At 33.0% G+C, this 20,819-nt stretch overlaps 2 long non-coding RNA genes across 4 annotated transcripts in view; one reads left to right on the top strand and one right to left on the bottom strand.

Moving 5' to 3' along the window:
- Nucleotides 1–2,669: 2,669 nt before the first annotated feature.
- Nucleotides 2,670–20,819, bottom strand: part of LOC127840318 (uncharacterized) — a 41,539-nt gene continuing 23,389 nt past the window's right edge. For 2 of the 3 annotated variants that reach the window (XR_008030523.1, XR_008030522.1), the window contains exons 2-4: nucleotides 3,491–3,616; nucleotides 3,180–3,197; nucleotides 2,670–2,939 (exon numbers count right to left, since the gene is read on the bottom strand). This is a non-coding gene — a long non-coding RNA (uncharacterized LOC127840318). Of the gene's footprint in view, nucleotides 2,940–3,179; nucleotides 3,198–3,490; nucleotides 3,617–4,793; nucleotides 4,824–20,819 lie in introns of those variants that run through there. The other variant, XR_008030521.1, reaches the window with a different exon arrangement.
- On the top strand, nucleotides 9,394–11,907 carry LOC127840316 (uncharacterized). Its single transcript, XR_008030519.1, has 4 exons — nucleotides 9,394–9,427; nucleotides 10,966–11,082; nucleotides 11,372–11,389; nucleotides 11,637–11,907. It is a non-coding gene; the product is annotated as an uncharacterized LOC127840316 (long non-coding RNA).

Genomic DNA, 20,819 nt, shown 5'->3' with positions numbered 1-20,819 from the left:
AATTTGTCTTTTAGACTTGTTATTGCAACTTGGATACCACGAGGAACAAGCATAATCAACGGGACACTGAATCAACACAGAACTTAAGTATTTCTAGGTCTTGTATCTAAAGACTTGGCATTTCTATGCATACATTTAAGACGAGAGTTTACTTTATTAATATTGTTGTTTACAATATTTTCAATACTAATACACAGATATTTTGAAGAAGTCGTGGGTTCGATTGTATGCGTTATCTACCTTTAGTAACCAATCAAATCTTCACCTTCAAAACTATTGGTATTATTACAGCAAAACCAGTCCATATTTAAATTAATACAATTCTAGATTTTAGCGAGAGAATAAGCCGGGGGCAGGCATTAAACGCAAGTCGCTGAACTTGCAAGTGCCATACAGCACAAACACGTGTGTTAATGGTTAAAGAAAATATTGGCAATCTGTTGTAAAACAAACTACGGAAGCAAAACGTCAAGGTTGTATGTGCACTCATATTTGTTTCAGCAAAGGTATTCAAAGAATGTTGCAAGTATAATTTTTGGACGATTTACTCTGATAAACAAAATGCATGTACTACACGAGAATCGTTTATTTGTAGTTTAACATTAATAATTGTATTTGTACAATAAAATTCGGCAAGTCTTTGAGGATTACATATTCAATACGCATATGATTATACTTGCATTATGCGTGTCTTAAGTCATATACGCTAATTAACATGTACAGGTGCCATATAATTACGAGTGATCCACGTGACACATGTGGAATGTCGTCATCTAGTCAAACTCATTTGAATAACGCTATTTGAAAATATTGCGTTCAACTACAAAATACAGTCCTGATGAGCTTCACCTTTAAGGTAGGTAGGCATATTTTGCACCAGACACGTGGTCTTATTATGTTTCACTGTTGTGTCAAATTACTTACCAACCATTAACAACCATTAATATAATGTATTGATATAATGCTTTTTAAGCCGTTATATGTTCAAATTTGACAGTATACCTGTTTGTTTGACTTTGACATTTGAAGTAGAGGGACACGTTGAACAAGTTTCACTTCGTCTTATGACGATTTACAAAACAAATACAGCGGCTTGAACAATAATACACGGTCGCCACCCGGACAGACGAACGAACAGCTGGACTCACAGAACGGCTTTGCAAACGTCTATACGGCACCATTCTTCAAGGGGTCATGCCATGTATATATTTGCGACATGTGTATGTCATTTTTCTTCAATAAGGGCATTAACAGGATTTATTTTTAAATAAATACATTTATGCCCTAGGAAAAAGGACCATGCATTTTTTTAAATTCTCTTTCTAATAAATTCTCAAAAGAAAGCATAATGACATACTGAAATCTTAAATTCTATTTAAAAACAGATTGGGATTTTATTAGGTACATTTGTATTCGTATATACTCGTAGTTTTTTACACTTAAAAAAGTTGAGGGAGCACTAGATCTAATGGCGTTATCGATATGAACAAACCATTAAGACCAAGTTTGGTACCGGAAACAGAACATATTGCAGACATTTTCACTTATTACGAAAAATAATTTTGCAACTGTGAAAGTACTAACATTTCTGGTATGTTACATCAGATAACGATCCTCTAAGAAATGTGTTCGACTCATGAAATCTGGTTCAACATAGGCCACATTTCATGAGAATTATGTCTACGAATTCATTAGCAAAAATCATTGAAAGTTTTCTCTCTACTACCACTTGGTCCCAAGTTTGCTATATTTGTTTATGAACAACACAGAATGTTGGATAACGTGCATCAACATGCTATTACTGCAGTTTTTAATCATAACAACAGAGCTAAAGGCACACTGGCTTATTTTTCAGTAAGCTTGCGAAAATGCAGTACCATTATTAAAGCATGTGCTGATATTATCATAGTAATCAATATTAGCATAGTGAGTTGTGCATTAAAATGACTATAATTACGAAACGGGTTTGTGTTTATTGATTTTTTATAAATTATGCCGGGTCTGTACTCAGTAGATGTAAAAAAGGTGGTGTATGGATGGTAAAGTTTATTAATAAACGGGCAACTTATCGAAATGTATACTTTTTGCAAAAAATGATTTGTTATAATTTGTGTGTATATTATTAGAAGTGATAAATAGAAAGAGACAATATCCAAACTCTAAGCATGTGATAAACGCTTCTCAGATAATTATTTAATTCGTGTATCGTGTTAACATGAGATCGTTCTTACCGTTCCAGCATTATTCTTCATAACTGTTCTGTTTTCATTTTAAGTAAATACGTAGATTTATTTTTAAAAAATTGAGACTTAACGATTTTTATGCCCGGATCGAATGATCAGAGGTATATTATTTTTGGCCTGTCGTCTGTCATTGTGCGTGTCTGTCTGTCTGTCCAAAAACTTTAACCTTGGTCATATATTGAATGTAGCAACTTGATATTTGTCATGCACGTGTATCTCATGGAGCTGCACATATTGAGTGGAGAAAGGTCCAAAGTCAAGGTCATCCTTTAAGGTCAAAGGTCTTATATATGCTTCAAGCGGCGCAGTAGGGGGCATTGTGTTTCAACGAACACAGCTTTTGTTGAAATTTTACATTCGTCTGTAAAATACTATAATTTACTTAACACGAGGTGATATACCACATTTATGACATAAATAAAGGTACTCGTTGCATAATGGTATTTATTTAGTTTTGTCAAAAACCAAACATTTTCGGGTGTGTTGATCTTATTTCGTTCCATTTCATCTGTACTTAGTTCACGGAATTCCATTGCGAGCCCACGTAATTGCCTAACCCGTCCACGCCGTTCCATTGCGAGCCAACGTTATTCCATCCACCGCCGCCAACATTATTCCCTTGTGATCCAACGTGATTCCAAAGCCCGCTCACGTAATTACCTTGCGAACCGACGTTATTCCCGTACCAGCCGCCCCCTTAAATAATAATAGTTACGACATACAAACGTAATTCTGGCTTAATTTTTATTTAGTATTTATGTTAATAATTAAAGAACTGAGATAAAGCTAGTGTAATTTATGTATAGCTGTATTGCCAATTTGATTATATGCAACTATTAAACATTACATGTGGTAATATAATATAATGTAATGTATCTCTAATTGAAATACAGATTAAATAAAACCATACAATGTAAGAATCACTTATACACTTACACGGTCCATAATTGGAACCTACAAAAATAAATGGCTTGGTTTAATTTGGAATCTATAATACTTAATGTGAGCAAACAGATTGAATAAGATTTCACTTTGTTTGAGTTATTAAGCAAATGCTTCTGAGTTAGTACCGTGGTTTTTATCTGGTGAAAACGTATTTAATAAGGAACTAGTCGATTTGTGAACGTTTAATTAAGTGCATAATAAACATTAAATCAAAGTTGTATCGTTATTGCGAATTCAATGAAATATAGAAACAATAGTGTTAATGAGTGTAACAATTTGTATTTGAAAACATGTTCTCTTACCTGGATAACTTGGATAACTAGGATAACTAGGATAACTAGGATACGAGTTCCAGTAAGGTCTACTTAACGCTGCGCCGAAGCAGGACACGAGAAGCACAAGTGTTGCAGTTGAGCACATCGTATTACCTATAGTGATATGTATACTATGTAATAGCATGGTTGTCTCCTAACGGACTTTGACTTAACTGTCTTTCAATCTTAGCTCAAACCGTAACGACCAATCCTTGATTGTGTTATTTTTCTTCAATTTTTAGAGTTTAAAAGAGCCACGCAATACGCAAGTAATTCGTATTATATTCATTTTATTAAATTTAAGATTGTCGAATTGTGTAATATGAAATAGGTAACAATACAATAATCGCCAAACACCGTTGTCTTGAAGAATTTTCGAACCGGACCAGCTTTTTTAAAAACATCATGCCGTAGTTCGTTGATTTACTCAGTTAAAATGTATTTTTCAGTTTTGCGTATATATACGATTTTACTGGATGGTGAAAATTAATTATCTGGTTTATACAAAGTGTTTTAAACAGTATTCCGCCCATTCTCGAAAGTTCCTTGTTATTTTTATTACAAACAGTGTGTAGACATCAGTAGATTTTAATATAACTGTCTGAATAATCTCTTGCGTAACAGTCAAATAAGTATTCTACAAAGTCCCAATGGCAAGTTTGAGCGGTTCGACAAATGTCAGATCAGTGTGGGGACTGCATATTACAAACGCGAGGTCATAATTTACTGATAAAATACTTATTGTTTAAAAAGATCATGATACATATAGAAAACGCTCACGAATGAGCGGGCTCTTCACTTTATCCCATTACAAATGGTGAAATATTTAAAAACGAGACATCATTAAACATCATAACAGGGTCGAGCTTTATTCTCCTAACACAGTTCTTAAAAAGTCAAGTGGTATATGCACCGTGAATATGTAAAGATCTGTTCTCTTTAACAAAATGCAACATGTTTAATATATCACATATAATTAAATAGACGCAACATAAAAGATCGATCCGCTATATTGGTTTCTTGTTTCTTGAACTGCATATGCTAGTTTTATGAGATAGTTTGATTAACATCTGGCTAATTTAAATGAAAAAAAAAACGTGTAAAGGACATAACATATTTCTGACGAAAATATTTAACGTGTAGCAGTAACCCTAGAGCACAATAAATATTCATTAATTTCAAAACTGCTACTTAAATAAAAATAGTTTTAATAATTATATATTAAATAATGTTTAGGCAATCTTACAAACAAAAACAACAAATTATGAAAATTTAGGAATAAAACACTAACCTTGGTCGTTGCTCTAAAAATCTGAGAACTCGATAATAAAGAAAGAATGCAGAGGTTTATATACCTGACTGCTCTGAGATTTGGTCTATTTTTGAACAATAAATGTGCTTATTAGCTCTGTAAATATACGTCTTACATGCGCATGTACAATGTACCGTGAAGTATTTACATGTAATTAGAAACATATGTGGTCGTATCATAAGTCCCAGCTTATTTCTTAACAAGTAAACACGTATCGTATCCACGTTCATTACATTAAATAGCAATACTTTCTAACGCAAGTACAGGTATTTATTTTATTTCGCTCTTTAATGTGTCCAGTATTGTCCAGAAATTACTAAGTAAACTATTCGTGACAAATAACTAATATACGAATAGTGAAAACGTACAGACACAAATCTGATTTCGGTCAAGTGTCATATTGACGTTCATAACACTATATGTAACACACGCTGCATTCGTTGCGATCAAAAGTGATGCTTATATTAGAAATAAAACTTTTAGGCGATATAAACCGTTATTTTAAAATCAATGTTCTTTGTTTGTATTTTTTAATATGGTATTATTTAAACAAAGAGCTTCAATCATTATTGCATGTATGTCTATAATAATAGGCAATATTAATGATCAAAGGTATTAAGATTAGATTTGAACAAATGCATTTTTACAGGAATGGAATGTGAACTTAATTTTTTTTATTGTTCGTTAATTAATTATTTTCTTTTTAAATTCGTTATGAGTTTCATTCATGACGACACTAGCCAGAGTGGTATTAAGATTACTCAATATAAAGAAAGAATTCACACACAACCACCCTTTAAATAGATATGGTTCAAACCTATATGATTCATTGAATACAAATGTACACGAAAAGCGTAGGCAACATTGAAGTCATACGACATACGAACATGATGAGATTTTCTTGCAAAATATTATTTTCGAAAGAAGGTTTTCGATAACGTTTAGTTATTGTTAAGGAATAAAGTGCTGTCTATTCTGTATATACTATTTTAAATGATGTTGTTTATATCATGTGTATAGTTTTTCTGTGAACTTAAACAGAATTTACCGGAGTTCACAATCCTTTATGCCAGTGTTCAGTGTTTTCACGAGTCGATGTCTTAAAATGTGAATTACTTAAGTTATTGGCATTGTAATACGATTTTAATACATCCAACAAGTTATTCGCGCTGTTTTATACAAAACCATGCAATGGGCCGATTATAACACGATTGCAAAGGATATATGAGTTCATTATACGGTTCATCCGATACAGCTGGACACCTGTTACCTAATTTTACACGGATCATAGATTGACATATAACGTTGATATGATGCTTACAGTGCTTTTATTAATCACTTACCATAACTGATTTTGGTTTGCCTTTATCACAAACCGTTGAAGAGATATCCTTTTGAGGTTGATTTAAAGAACATTTAGTACTTCCGAGAATACGATTGTACCAATTAACTACGCATTTGATCTAATAGAACTTGCTATGATGGAACTCAAATGCTCTGAAACCGAACTAATACCATCGTACCCAATTGAAATCCTATACGCGTATTGTGCATATTCCATCGGTATCTCTGATTTACGGAAACCTAAGAGCTAAAGCATCTTATGTTTTGTAAGTGAAACAAAACCGTGTGGAAAGTTTTGCTAAATAACTGCTATTGATTCTGTTCAGATCTCAATGAATGGCGCATTCACACGTGTTCAGCCGGATAACACACTTTAAATCACGTTTTTACTCTAGATAAGAATGACTTATACATAGTAAATAATGGGTTATTATAATTTAGTGTTTGATAACGCAAAGACAAATGTAGTAAAACAGATGATATTTATTTTGATAGTTTAATTAAGGCATAAAGTCCTGTCATCCCGATATACACAAGAATCGACGCAACTTGCTATAAATTCATGATCTGACACCATCTGTGGGGAAATAATACGCGATGCGATATCCAATGACTGACAATGTGAAGCAAACTGTTAAATTACCAAAGTATGTTCTGTTTGTATAGGTGAAATGTCAAACACGGAGTTGATCTCTTAAGTAACACAATTTCATTCGTAAACAATGTTAATAGTAATAGTAAAGTTCTGGTAATGGATTAAAACAAAACGCACTGTAAGCATCACCTCATTGCACTTTGTTGTCCATCCATCTCAAAAGACGATACCTTCCACGGATTGTGATATATGTAAGTTCTGGTAATGGATTAAAAAAAGGCACTGTAAGCATCACCTCAATGCACTTTGTTGTCCATCCATCTCAAAGACGATACCTTCCACGGATTGTGATATATGTAAGTTCTGGTAATGGATTAAAAAAAACGCACTGTAAGCATCACCTCAATGCACTTTGTTGTCCATGCATCTCAAAAGACGATACCTTCCACGGACTGTGATATATGAAAGTTCTGGTAATGGATTAAAAAAAAACGCACTGTAAGCATCACCTCAATGCACTTTGTTGTCCATCCATCTCAAAAGACGATACCTTCCACGGATTGTGATATATGTAAGTTCTGGTAATGGATTTAAACAAAAACGCACTGTAAGCATCACCTCAATGCACTTTGTTGTCCATCCATCTCAAAAGACGATACCTTCCACGGAGAGTGATATATGTAAGTTCTGGTAATGGATTTAAAAAAACGCACTGTAAGCATCACCTCAATGCACTTTGTTGTCCATCCATCTCAAAAGACGATACCTTCCACGGATTGTGATATATGTAAGTTCTGGTAATGGATTTAAAAAAAACTCACTGTAAGCATCACCTCAATGCACTTTGTTGTCCATCCATCTCAAAAGACGATAGCTTCCACGGATTGTGATATATGTAAGTTCTGGTAATGGATTTAAAAAAAAAACGCACTGTAAGCATCACATCAATGCACGTTGTTGTCCATCCATCTCAAAAGACGATACCTTCCACGGATTGTGATATATGTAAGTTCTGGTAATGGATTAAAAAAACGCACTGTAAGCATCACCTCAGTGCACTTTGTTGTCCATCCATCTCAAAAGACGATACCTTCCACGGATTGTGATATACGTAAGTTCTGGTAATGGATTTAAAAGAAAAAACGCACTGTAAGCATCACCTCAATGCACTTTGTTGTCGATCCATGATATCCGTGTACTGTTAGATCAGAGGTCTTCAATTGTATCAGTGGAATATATTTTAGATGGGTTTGTCCTCTGCTATTTTAACTATATAATGAACTCATATATCCTTTTTAAGCTTGCAATAATCGGTACAATTGCATGTTTTTTTTTATTTAAAACATAGTAGTCAAATTGTTGGATGTAAACCGTTTTGCAATGCCATTAAACATAAACTATTCACATTTTAAGACATCGATTCTTGAAGACAGTAAATACCGGCATTTAATGATAGTGCACACCGGTTAATGCTATTTAAATTTACATAAATACTATACAAATGATATAAACAACAACATTTTAAATATTATGTAAATTATTTGACTGCACTTTGTTCCATACAAAATTAACAAAATGGTATCAAAAACCATCTTTCGAAAATATTATTTTGCAAGAAAATCTCATAATGTTTGCATGTCGTATGAATTAGATTTAACTTTATCCTTTTTGCGTATACATTTGTATTCATGGAAAAAATAGGTTTGAACCAAATCTGTTTAAAGTGTGATTGTGTGTTAATTGTGTCGTTATATGGAGTGCCGTCAACACAACTCTCGCAAGGGTCGTCATCAATTAAACTCATAACGAATATTAAAAAAATGAATTATTAACCCATTTATGTCTAGTGGACTCTCCAATCCTTCTAAATTGTATCAAGTTATTTCCAAAATTAGGGATGTCTGGTATATTTATTTCTATTTTTAGAATATTTCGTACCGAATTTCTTTAAGCAAACAGTGTAGACCCTGATGAGACGCCGCACCATGCGGCGTCTCATCTGGGTCTACACTGTTTGCCAAGGCCTTTTTTCAGGATGCTAGGCATAAATGGGTTAAACGAACAATTATGCAATCAAGTTCAAATGCCATTCCAATAAAAACATCATTTAGATTATTTGAACACCTTTGATCATTAAACTTGCCAATTATCATACACATACATGGACTAATAATTGAAGCTCGTGTGTAAAGAAAACCATACTCAAACATTAGAAAAATGAACATTGATTAAAAGCATAACGGTTCATCAATATGACACTAGATCGAGATCCATCGTTTGTGCCTATACGTTTTCAATATTCCTGTATCTAAATTATTTTACACGAATAGTGTACTTAGTCATCACTGGCCAATCCCGGACAAAAAACAGCACGAAATATATGAAATACCTGTACTTTGATAATGATAATGCTACTTAATTTAATGAGCATGGCTACAATATAAGTATACGTGTTAATAAATAATCTGGGATATATGATACAACCACATATGTTTCTAATGACGTGTAAATACTTCACGGTACATTGAACATGCGCATGTTAGACGTAGATTAGCAGAACTTACAAGCACATTTATTGTTCAAAAATATACCTAATCTCACAACCGTCGGGTATATAAACGTCTGCATCCTTGCTTTTTTATCGAGTTCTCAGATCTTCAGAGCAACGACCAAGGTTAGTATTTAATTAATAAATTTTCATGAATTGTTATTTTTGTTTGTAAGTTTGCTTAATTATCATTTAATATATAATAATTTATACTATTTTATTTAAGTTGCAGTTTCGAATTTAACGAACATTTATTGTGTTCTAGAGTTACTGCTACAAGTTAAATACTTTCGTCAGTTACAATTGATGTCCTTTACAAGTTTTTTTAATTGATATTAGCCAGATGTAAAGCAAACTATCTCATAAAATTAGCATATGCAGGTCCGCAACACAATATCGAAGTTTGTCAGAGAAAACGAATAAGTGCTTTTTACAAGAATCCTAAATATCGGATCGATCTTTTATATTTCGTCTGTTTCATTATGTGCTATATTAACCCATTTATGCCTAGTGGACAGTCCCATCTTTCTTGATTGGATCAATTTATTTCCAAAATTAGGGATGTCTAGTATATTTATTTCTTTATTTAGAATATTTCTTACAGAAATTCCATTAAGCAAACAGCGCAGATCCTGATGAGACGCCGCATCATGCGGCGTTTTATCTGGGTCTTCGTTGTTTGCCAAGGCCTTGTTTCTAAACGCTATGCAAAGATGGGTTAAACATGTTGCATAACGTTAAAGAGAACAGATCTTCACATATTATTTGTTGTAGAACTGTATTGTTCTTACTTGTTTAATATTGAAATGCGCTTGTTTCTAAAGTTTGTCACATATGATAGGTGCTTCTCGTCTAACATAGTCACAACACATATTCGTATTATTTAGTTGTTGAAGATAATATTTTAATGTCATGGGCTACTCCATCTTACAATGACAGGTAACGGATGTCATTTAATCGTTATCATTGCGCTTAAACAGTTGTGGGATCATTATTTCTTTATGAATATGCGTCTGTTATATGCGACAGTTGATACGAATATACCCGTGCCTGTAGTTAGATATGGCACATCGGCTTTAATAAAACACTGGGCCGCGTGACTGGTCAATAAACTATGTGACTCGCCATGGATACTTTGTAGCATACTTATATGACTGTTACGCAAGAGATTATTCTGACAGTCAAATTAAAATCTACATATGTCTACACACTATTTGTAATATCAATAACTAGGAACTTTGGAGAATGGGCGGAATACGGTCTAAACTCTTTATATAAACCAGATAATTAATTCTTACCATCCAGTAAAATCGTATTTATACACAAAACTGAAAAATACATTTTAACTGAGTAAATCAACGAACTACGGCATGATGTTTTTAAAAAAGCTGGTTCGGTTCGAAAATTCTTCAAGTCAACGGTGTTTGGCGATTATTGCATTGTTACCTATTTCATAGTACACAATTTGACAATCTTAAATTTAAAAAAGTGAATATAATACGAATTACTTTGCGTTTTGTGTGGCTCTTTTAAACTCTTAAAATTGAAGAAAAATAACACAATCAAGGATTGATCGTTATGGTTTGAGCTAAGATTGAAAGACAGTACAGTCAAAGTCCGTTAGGAGACAACCATGCTATTACATAGTATACATGTCACAATAGGTAATACGATGTGCTCAACTGCAACACTTGTGCTTCTCGTGTCCTGCTTCGGCGCAGCGTTAAGTAGACCTTACTGGAACTCGTATCCTAGTTATCCTAGTTATCCAAGTTATCCAGGTAAGAGAACATGTTTCAAATACACATTTTTACACTCATTAACACTTTTGTTTCTGTATTTCATTGAATTTGCAATAACGATACAACTTTGATTTAATGTTATCATGCACTTAATTCAACGTTCACAAATCGACAAGTTCCTTATAAAATACGTTTTCACCAGATAAAACACGGTACTAACTCAGAAGCATTTGCTTAATAACTCAAACAAAGTGAAATCTTATTCAATCTGTTTGCTAACATTAAGCATTATTGATTCCAAATTAAACCAAGCCATTTATTTTTGTAGGTTCCAATTATGGACCGTGTAAGTGTATAAGTGATTCTTATATTGTATGGTTTTATTTAATCTTTATTTCAATTAGAGATACATTACATTATATTATATTACCACATGTAATGTTTAATACATGTAGTTGCATATAATCAATTTGGCAATACAGCTATACATAAATTACACTAGCTTTATCTCAGTTCTTTAATTTATTAACATTAATACTAAATAAAAATTAAGCCAGAATTACGTTTATATGTCGTAACTATTATTATTTAAGGGGGCGGCTGGTACGGGAATAACGTCGGTTCGCAAGGTAATTACGTGAGCGGGCTTTGGAATCACGTTGGATCACAAGGGAATAATGTTGGCGGCGGTGGATGGAATAACGTGGGCTCGCAATGGAACGGCGTGGACGGGTTAGGCAATTACGTGGGCTCGCAATGGAATTCCGTGAACTAAGTACAGATGAAATGGAACGAAATAAGATCAACACACCCGAAAATGTTTGGGTTTTTGACAAAACTAAATAAATACCATTATGCAACGAGTACCTTTATTTATGTCATAAATGTGGTATATCACCTCGCGTTAAGTAAATTATAGTATTTTACAGACGAACGTGAAAAACAATGCCCCCTACTGCGCCGCTTTGAAGCCATATATTAGACCTTTGACATTGAAGGATGGCCTTGACTTTGACCTTTCACCACTCAATATGTGCAGCTCCATGAGATACACGTGCATGCCAACTATCAAGTTGCTACATTCAATATATGACCAAGGTTAAAGTTTTTGGACAGACAGACAGACACGCACAATGACAGACGACAGGCCAAAAATAACATACCTCTTATCATTCGAATCGGGCATAAAAATCGTTAAGTCTTAATTATTTTTTTTAAATAAATGTACGTATTCACTTAAAATGAAAACAGAACAGTTATGAAGAATAATGCTGGAACGGTAAGAACGATCTCATGTTAACACGATACACAAATTAAATAATTATCTGAGAAGCGTTTAACACATGCTTAGAATTTGGATATTGTCTCTTTCTATTTATCACTTCTAATAATATACACACAAATTATAACAAATCATTTTTTGTAAAAAGTATACATTTCGATAAGTTGCCCGTTTATTAATAAACTTTACCATCCATACACCACCTTTTTTACATCTACTGAGTACAGACCCGGCATAATTTATAAAAAATCAATAAACACAAACCCGTTTCGTAATTATAGTCATTTTAATGCACAACTCACTATGCTAATATTGATTACTATGATAATATCAGCACATGCTTTAATAATGGTACTGCATTTTCGCAAGCTTACTGAAAAATAAGCCAGTGTGCCTTTAGCTCTGTTGTCATGATTAAAAACTGCAGTAATAGCATGTTGATGCACGTTATCCAACATTCTGTGTTGTTCATAAACAAATATAGCAAACTTAGGACCAAGTGGTAGTAGAGAGAATACTTTCAATGATTTTTGCTAATGAATTCGCAGACATAATTCTCATGAAATGTGGCCTATGTTGAACCAGATTTCATGAGTCGAACACATTTCTTAGAGGATCGTTATCTGATGTAACATACCAGAAATGTGAAAATGTATGCAATATGTTCTGTTTCCGGTATCAAACTTGGTCTTAATGGCTTGTTCATATTGATAACGCCATTAGATCTAGTGCTCCCTCAACTTATTTAAGTGTAAAAACTACGAGTATATACGAATACAAATGTACCCAATAAAATCCCAATCTATTTTTTAAATAGAATTTAAGATTTCAGTATGTCATTATGCTTTCTTTTGAGAATTTATTAGATATAGAATTTAAAAAATGCATGGTCCTTTTTCCTAGGGCATAAATGTATTTATCTAAAAATAAATCCAGTTAATGCCCTTATTGAAGAAAAATGACAGACACATGTCGCAAATATTATCATGGCATGACCCCTTCGAAGAATGGTGCCGTATAGACGTTGCAAAGCCGTTCTGTGAGTCCAGCTGTTCGTTCGTCTGTCCGGGTGGCGACCGTGTATTATTGTTCAAGCCGCTGTATTTGTTTTGTAAATCGTCATAAGCCGAAGTGAAACTTGTTCAACGTGTCCCTCTACTTCCAATGTCAAAGTCAAACAAACAGGTATAATGTCAAATTTGAACATATAACAGCTTAAAACGCATTATTACAATACATTATATTAATTGTTGGTAAGTAATTTGACACAACAGTGAAACATAATAAGACCACGTGTCTGGTGCAAAATATGCCTACCTACCTTAAAGGTGAAGCTCATCGGGACTGTTTTTTTTGTAGTTGATCGCAATATTTTCAAATAACGTTATTCAAATGAGTTTGACTAGATGACGACATTCCACGTGTGTCACGTGAATCACTCCAAATTATATGGCACCTGTACATGTTAATTAGCGTATATGACTTAAGACACACATAATGCAAGTATAATCATATGCGTATTGAATATGTAATCCTCAAAGACTTGCCGAATTTTATTGTACAATTATTAATGTTAAACTACAAATAAACGATTCTCGTGTAGTACATGTATTTTGTTTATCAAGAGTAAAAGCGTTCGAAAATTATACTTACAACATTCTTTGAATACCTTTACTGAAACAAATATGAGTGCACATACAACCTTGACGTTTTGCTTCCGTAGTTTGTTTTACAACAGATTGCCAATATTTCTTTAACCATTAACACACGTGTTTGTGCTGTATGGCACTTGCAAGTAGAATTGTATTAGTTTAAATATGGGACTGGTTTTGCTGTAATAATACTAAATAGTTTTGAAGGTGAAGATTTGATTGGTTACTAAAGGGTAGATAACGCATACAATCGATCCCACGACTTCTTCAAAATATCTGGGTGTTAGTATTGATAACACATTATCTGGTGAAAATATTGTAAACAACAATATTAATAAAGTAAACTCTCGTCTTAAAATGTATGCATAGAAATGCCAAGTCTTAAGATACAAGACCTAGCAAATACTTAAGTTCTGCGTTGATTAAGTGTCACATTGATTTTGCTTGTTCCTCATGGTATCCAAGTTTCAATACAAGTTTAAAAGACAAATTACAGATATGTAAAATAAAATTATTACAATTATTTACGGAATGGCTCCTAGAGAAAGTATTGATCAATGTAACTTGTAAGATATGTCATTGCTAAATGTTAAGAATAGAAATAAGCAATTAAGACTGAGCCATGTATTTGATATTGTTAAAGACAAGTGTCCATCATACTTGAACGAAACGTTTATCTAGGTTAAAGATACTCATTCATATGCAACAAGGGCAAATACAAAAATTTTTAGAGTTCCAGAATTCTATGGTAAAGGAAATGTTTCCTTTTACTACAGTGCAATTAGTGATTGCAGTGATACAATTAGTGATACAATAAAGAAAAATTGATAATAAACATAAGTTTAAATAATCTATTAAGAACCATCTATTGTGCTTAGCTAAACACCGTTATTGTATTAATTAGAATATTTGTGATCTAGTCATCATGGCAAATATAAGATATTATAGAAACATGATTGTAACAACTTACAAAATTAATATATACTCAATAATTTTCAGGGACGTATTGTTCATTATGTGTAACGTTCATATAGAATTATATTATAGTAAGTATAACCTAAACTGGACCCCATTGGAAATAAGCTTTCGGGCTTTCATAGGCAATCCTATGTTTTACACTATATTTTTGCATTTTACATACTAAGATTCCCAAAGTTGTGAACTTGTTCCTATAACATATCTAATTACCAGTCTATGCTGAAAGTATGTGATAGTAAATATATGTGACATACATGTATAACTGTGCTATTTAAGTAATATATTAAATACCATTAGAGTAACATTAAACCATATTGTAAGTGTGAGGTAGTTGCTGATCTGTTCCCTTCAAATCTAATTTGAGGGTGATAGGCTTTCCTAAGACTTTTTTATTTTGTCGCACTATTGTGTTCACTTCCAGTGTCAAATCTTATTTATATTATTATTATGGCAGTTTTAAGGTTTTGCTCATCAACAATCTCACGAATACTTTTTAGTATTTTTTTTTGAATTGGGAATTTTTTGTTCAATTGGGGAAAAAAACCAACCAGATTTGCATTGAAAATGGGGCCGATATTCGGACCTGTGGCAGAGGGCGGAAAAGGCCTGGTTTTTATTATTGATGTGAGCTCTTCAGCGGATGTCATATGCACGTATTGCAGAATTGTATTCGCTGCTAAAAAATCAGAGGAAATAAGGATATCTTTAAATTTAGACATGTCATATAAATTGTGATTGTATTTTACTGGAAATACAATTATGACAGTCATTCACTTTGTGTAATCAGGCATCGTTGTTTGTAAAAAGTGTTTACTTTAGCTTAGCAAAAAAAAAACAAACAATTGTGATCACCTGATGTCCGCTGCACGTGACCATGTGTCCTGCATTGTATGGTTTGCGTTGCGTGGTGTACATCGTTTTAATGTATTTGGTTACCTCTGTTGACGCCATGTGTTCAACCAATCTTCATGATACTAGGTTACAACATTTACATAAACGATATATAAGTCGAGTTCTGATCTCATTCTCTAATACGTCCGTTACGTTCAAGTCGAGTTCTGATCTCATTCTCTAATACGTCCGTTACGTTCGTCCAAACATTAATGATATCTAAGTCGAGTTTCTGATCTCATTCTCTAATACGTCCGTTACGTTCGTCCAAACACTAACGATATCTAAGTCGATTTCTGATCTCATTCTCTAATACGTCCGTTACGTTCTGATCTCATTCTCTAATACGTCCGTTACGTTCTGATCTCATTCTCTAATACGTCCGTTACGTTCGTCCAAACACTAATCAGCAGAATAACATATTTAACTAAGTCACAATGTTAGCCTCGGTAAAATATACTAATAATCTTGTTCTTACCTCTTAGTTCAAAGTGATCTGCATATGTTACATGCCAAACTTTGACATACAACAATTTGAACATTCCTCTGTTCGACATACCTTGTGAACGTACTGCTGAAGTTGGAAATACCTAGACGCAGGTGCATCCCATTATACGGCATCACGTGCGTCTAATACGTGCCTCTCTACTTCAAAGCCACACTTAAGAGTTAAAAAATATTAAAAGTTTCTTATTTGATTTTTTTCATGCATTTTCCTGTTTTGCGATAACTTAACATAAACTAAAACCCTGATGAGACGACATTTATTTTGTAATATTCATACGTTTACCACAAAAACTAGGGTCTGGCTTATTGATAAAAAGTTAAATATGGTCATAAAAAGCTTGAGTATTTTTTAAGCCATATGATAAACAAACAATAAAACATTTCGATTTGGTCATATTCCATGTATCATTGGACGAACTGTCGCATAATACAGCCGTCTCACTACCGGTCGTTTCATCAACAGCCGTTCGTATTGCATTATGTGGTCGAGCGGAAAGTCGACCTTATATCCTCGGATGTGTGGTCAAGTGCTCTTCCAACTGAGCTAGTCGGTCCGTCGGTAGACATCTGTTATACACTACCTCAATTCAATAATAGACACGCAACAAAGACGGATCTAAACCAGTTTATACATGTTGTAACATTGATTAGAGGATACGTATGTATCACACATTTACAGATTCGATTGATGCGACAGTAATCTATTGCAAAGTGATTGCACCAGTCATAATAATTGGATAGTTATTTTGCCCACTGGGCCATACATCTGAGCTGCACTGTTATATTAATGTTTAACGATAATAAAACACAAACCTTTTATATTAAGTTTAATAATAATCTTAAACGTGAGATATATATGTAATTAAATACTCTCTTACATGACGTTTGTGTATTTTCCGCTGACTGGATCTGATTATATCGAATATTATGTCACGTTGATTGATTGATTGATTGATTTTTATTCAGGTTTAAAACACATAATATGCAAGTTATCATCAAATTTACATAACAAGTAATACTTAAAAGTATTCGGTAGATTGTTGCTGAGCAAAACCTCAAAACTGCCATAAAACTAATATAAATAAGATTTGACAATGGAAGGGAACACAAAAGTGCGACAAAATAAAAAAGTCTTAAGAAAGCGTATCGCCTCAAATTAGATTTGAAGGGAACATATCAGCAACTACCTCACACTTACAATATGGTTTAATGTTACTCTAATGGTATTTAATATATTACTAAAATAGCACAGTTATACATGTATGTCATATATATTTATTATCACACACTTTCAGCATAGACTGGTAATTAGATATATTATAGAAACAAGTTCACAACTTTGGGAAACTAAGTATATAAAATGAAATAGAATAGTGTAAAAACCTAGGATTGCCGATGAAAGCCCGAAAGCTTATTTCCAATGGGGTCCAGTTTAGGTTATACTTACTATAATATAATCCTATATGAAAGTTACACATAATGAACAATACGTCCCTGATAATTATTGAGTATATATTAATTTTGTAAGTTGTTACAATCATTCTATAATATCTTATATTTGCCATGATGACTCGATCACAAATATTCTAATTAATACAATTACGGTGTTTAGCTAAGCACTCCAGATGGTTCTTAAAAGATTATTTAAACATATGTTTATTATCAATTTTTCTTTATTGTATCACTAATTGTATCACTGCAATCACTAATTGCACTGTAGTAAAAGGGAACATTTCCTTTACCATAGAATTTTGGCACTCTAAAATTTTATGTTTTTGCCCTTGTTGCATATGAATGAGTATCTTTAACATAGTTAAACATTTCTTTCAAGTATGATGGACACTTGTCTTTAACAATATCAAATACATGGCTCAGTCTTAATTGCTTATTTCTATTCTCAACCTTTAGAAATAGCATATCTAACAAGTTACATTGATCAATACTTTCTCTAGGAGCCATTCCGTAAATAATTGTAATAATTTTATTTTTCATATCTGTAATTTGTCTTTTAGACTTGTATTTAAACTTGGATACCATGAGGAACAAGCATAATCAATGTGACACTGAATCAAAGCAGAACTTAAGTATTTTCTAGGTCTTGTGTCTAAAGACTTGGCATTTCTATGCATAAATTTAAGACGAGAGTTTACTTTATTAATATTGTTGTTTACAATATTTTCATTAGATAATGTGTTATCAATACTAACACCCAGATATTTTGAAGAAGTCGTGGGTTCGATTGTATGCGTTATCTACCCTTTAGTAACCAATCAAATCTTCACCTTCAAAACTATTTGGAATTATTACAGCAAAACCAGTCCCATATTTAAACTAATACAATTCTAGAATTTGGCGAGAATAAGCCGGGAGCAGGCATTAAACGCGAGTCGCTGAAATTGCAAGTGCCATACAGCACAAACACGTGTGTTAATGGTTAAAGAAAATGTTGGTATTCTGTTGTAAAACAAACTACACATTTTCGGAAGCAAAACGTCAAGGTTGTATGTGCACTCATATTTGTTTCAGCAAAGGCATTCAAATCATGTTGCAAATATAATTTTCGGACGCTTTTACTCCTGATAAACAAAATACATGTACTACACGAGAATCGTTTATTTGTAGTTTAACATTAATAATTGTATTTGTACAATAAAATTCGGCAAGTCTTTGAGGATTACATATTCAATACGCATATGATTATACTTGCATTATGTGTGTCTTAAGTCATATACGCTAATTAACATGTACAGGTGCCATATAATTACGAGTGATCCACGTGACACACGTGGAATATCGTCATCTAGTCAAACTCATTTGAATAACGCTATTTGAAAATATTGCGATCAACTACAAAAATACAGACCTGATGAGCTTCACCTTTAAGGTAGGTAGGCATATTTTGCACCTGACACGTGGTCTTATTATGTTTCACTGTTGTGTCAAATTACTAACCAACCATTAATATAATGTATTGTTATAATGCGTTTTAAGCTATTATATGTTCAAATTTGACATTATACCTGATTGTTTGACCTTGACATTTGAAGTAGAGGGACACGTTGAGCAAGTTTCACTTCGTCTTATGACGATTTACAAAACAAATACAGCGGCTTAAACAATAATACACGGTCGCCACCCGGACAGACGAACGAACAGCTGGACTCACAGAACGGCTTTGCAACGTCTATACGGCACCATTCTTCAAAGGGGTCATGCAATGTATATATTTGCGACATGTGTATGTTATTTTTCTTCAATAAGGGCATTAACTGGATTTATTTTTAAATAAATACATTTATGCCCTAGGAAAAAGGACCATGCATTTTTTATAATTTATATCAAATACATTCTCAAAAGAAAGCATAATGACATACTGAAATCTTAAATTCTATTTAAAAACAGATTTAGATTTTATTGGGTACATTTGTATTCGTATATACTCGTAGTTTTTACACTTAAAAAAGTTGAGGGAGCACTAGATCTAATGGCGTTATCGATATGAACAAACCATTTACACCAAGTTTGGTACCGGAACAGAACATATTGCAGACATTTTCACTTATTGCGAAAAAATAATTTTGCAGTTGTGAAAGTACTTACATTTCTGGTATGTTACATCAGATAACGATCCTCTTAGAAATGTGTTCGACTCATGAAATCTAGTTCAACATAGGCCACATTCCATGAGAATTATGTCTGCGAATTCATTAGCAAAAATCATTGAAAGTTTTCTCTCTACTACCACTTGGTCCCAAGTTTGCTATATTTGTTTATGAACAACACAGAATGTTGGATAACGTGCATCAACATGCTATTACTGCAGTTTTTAATCATAACAACAGAGCTAAAGGCACACTGGCTTATTTTTCAGTAAGCTTGCGAAAATGCAGTACCATTATTAAAGCATGTGCTGATATTATCATAGTAATCAATATTAGCATAGTGAGTTGTGCATTAAAATGACTATAATTACGAAACGGGTTTGTGTTTATTGATTTTTTATAAATTATGCCGGGTTTGTACTCAGTAGATGTTAAAAAGGTGGTGTATGGATGGTAAAGTTTATTAATAAACGGGCAACTTATCGAAATGTATACTTTTTGCAAAAAAATGATTTGTTATAATTTGTGTGTATATTATTAGAAGTGATAAATAGAAAGAGACAATATCCAAACTCTAAGCATGTGTTAAACGCTTCTCAGATAATTATTTAATTCGTGTATCGTGTTAACATGAGATCGTTCTTACCGTTCCAGCATTATTCTTCATAACTGTTCTGTTTTCATTTTAAGTAAATACGTAGATTTATTTAAAAAAAATTGAGACTTAACGATTTTTATGCCCGGATCGAATGATCAGAGGTATATTATTTTTGGCCTGTCGTCTGTCATTGTGCGTGTCTGTCTGTCTGTCCAAAAAATTTAATCTTGGTCATATATTGAATGTAGCAACTTGATATTTGTCAT

The sequence above is a fragment of the Dreissena polymorpha genome, chromosome 8, assembly GCF_020536995.1.
Source record: "Dreissena polymorpha isolate Duluth1 chromosome 8, UMN_Dpol_1.0, whole genome shotgun sequence".
Taxonomy (NCBI): Eukaryota; Metazoa; Mollusca; class Bivalvia; order Myida; family Dreissenidae; genus Dreissena; species Dreissena polymorpha.
Note: the sequence above shows the minus strand (reverse complement) of the source record. Positions and strands in the feature narration are given on the sequence as shown.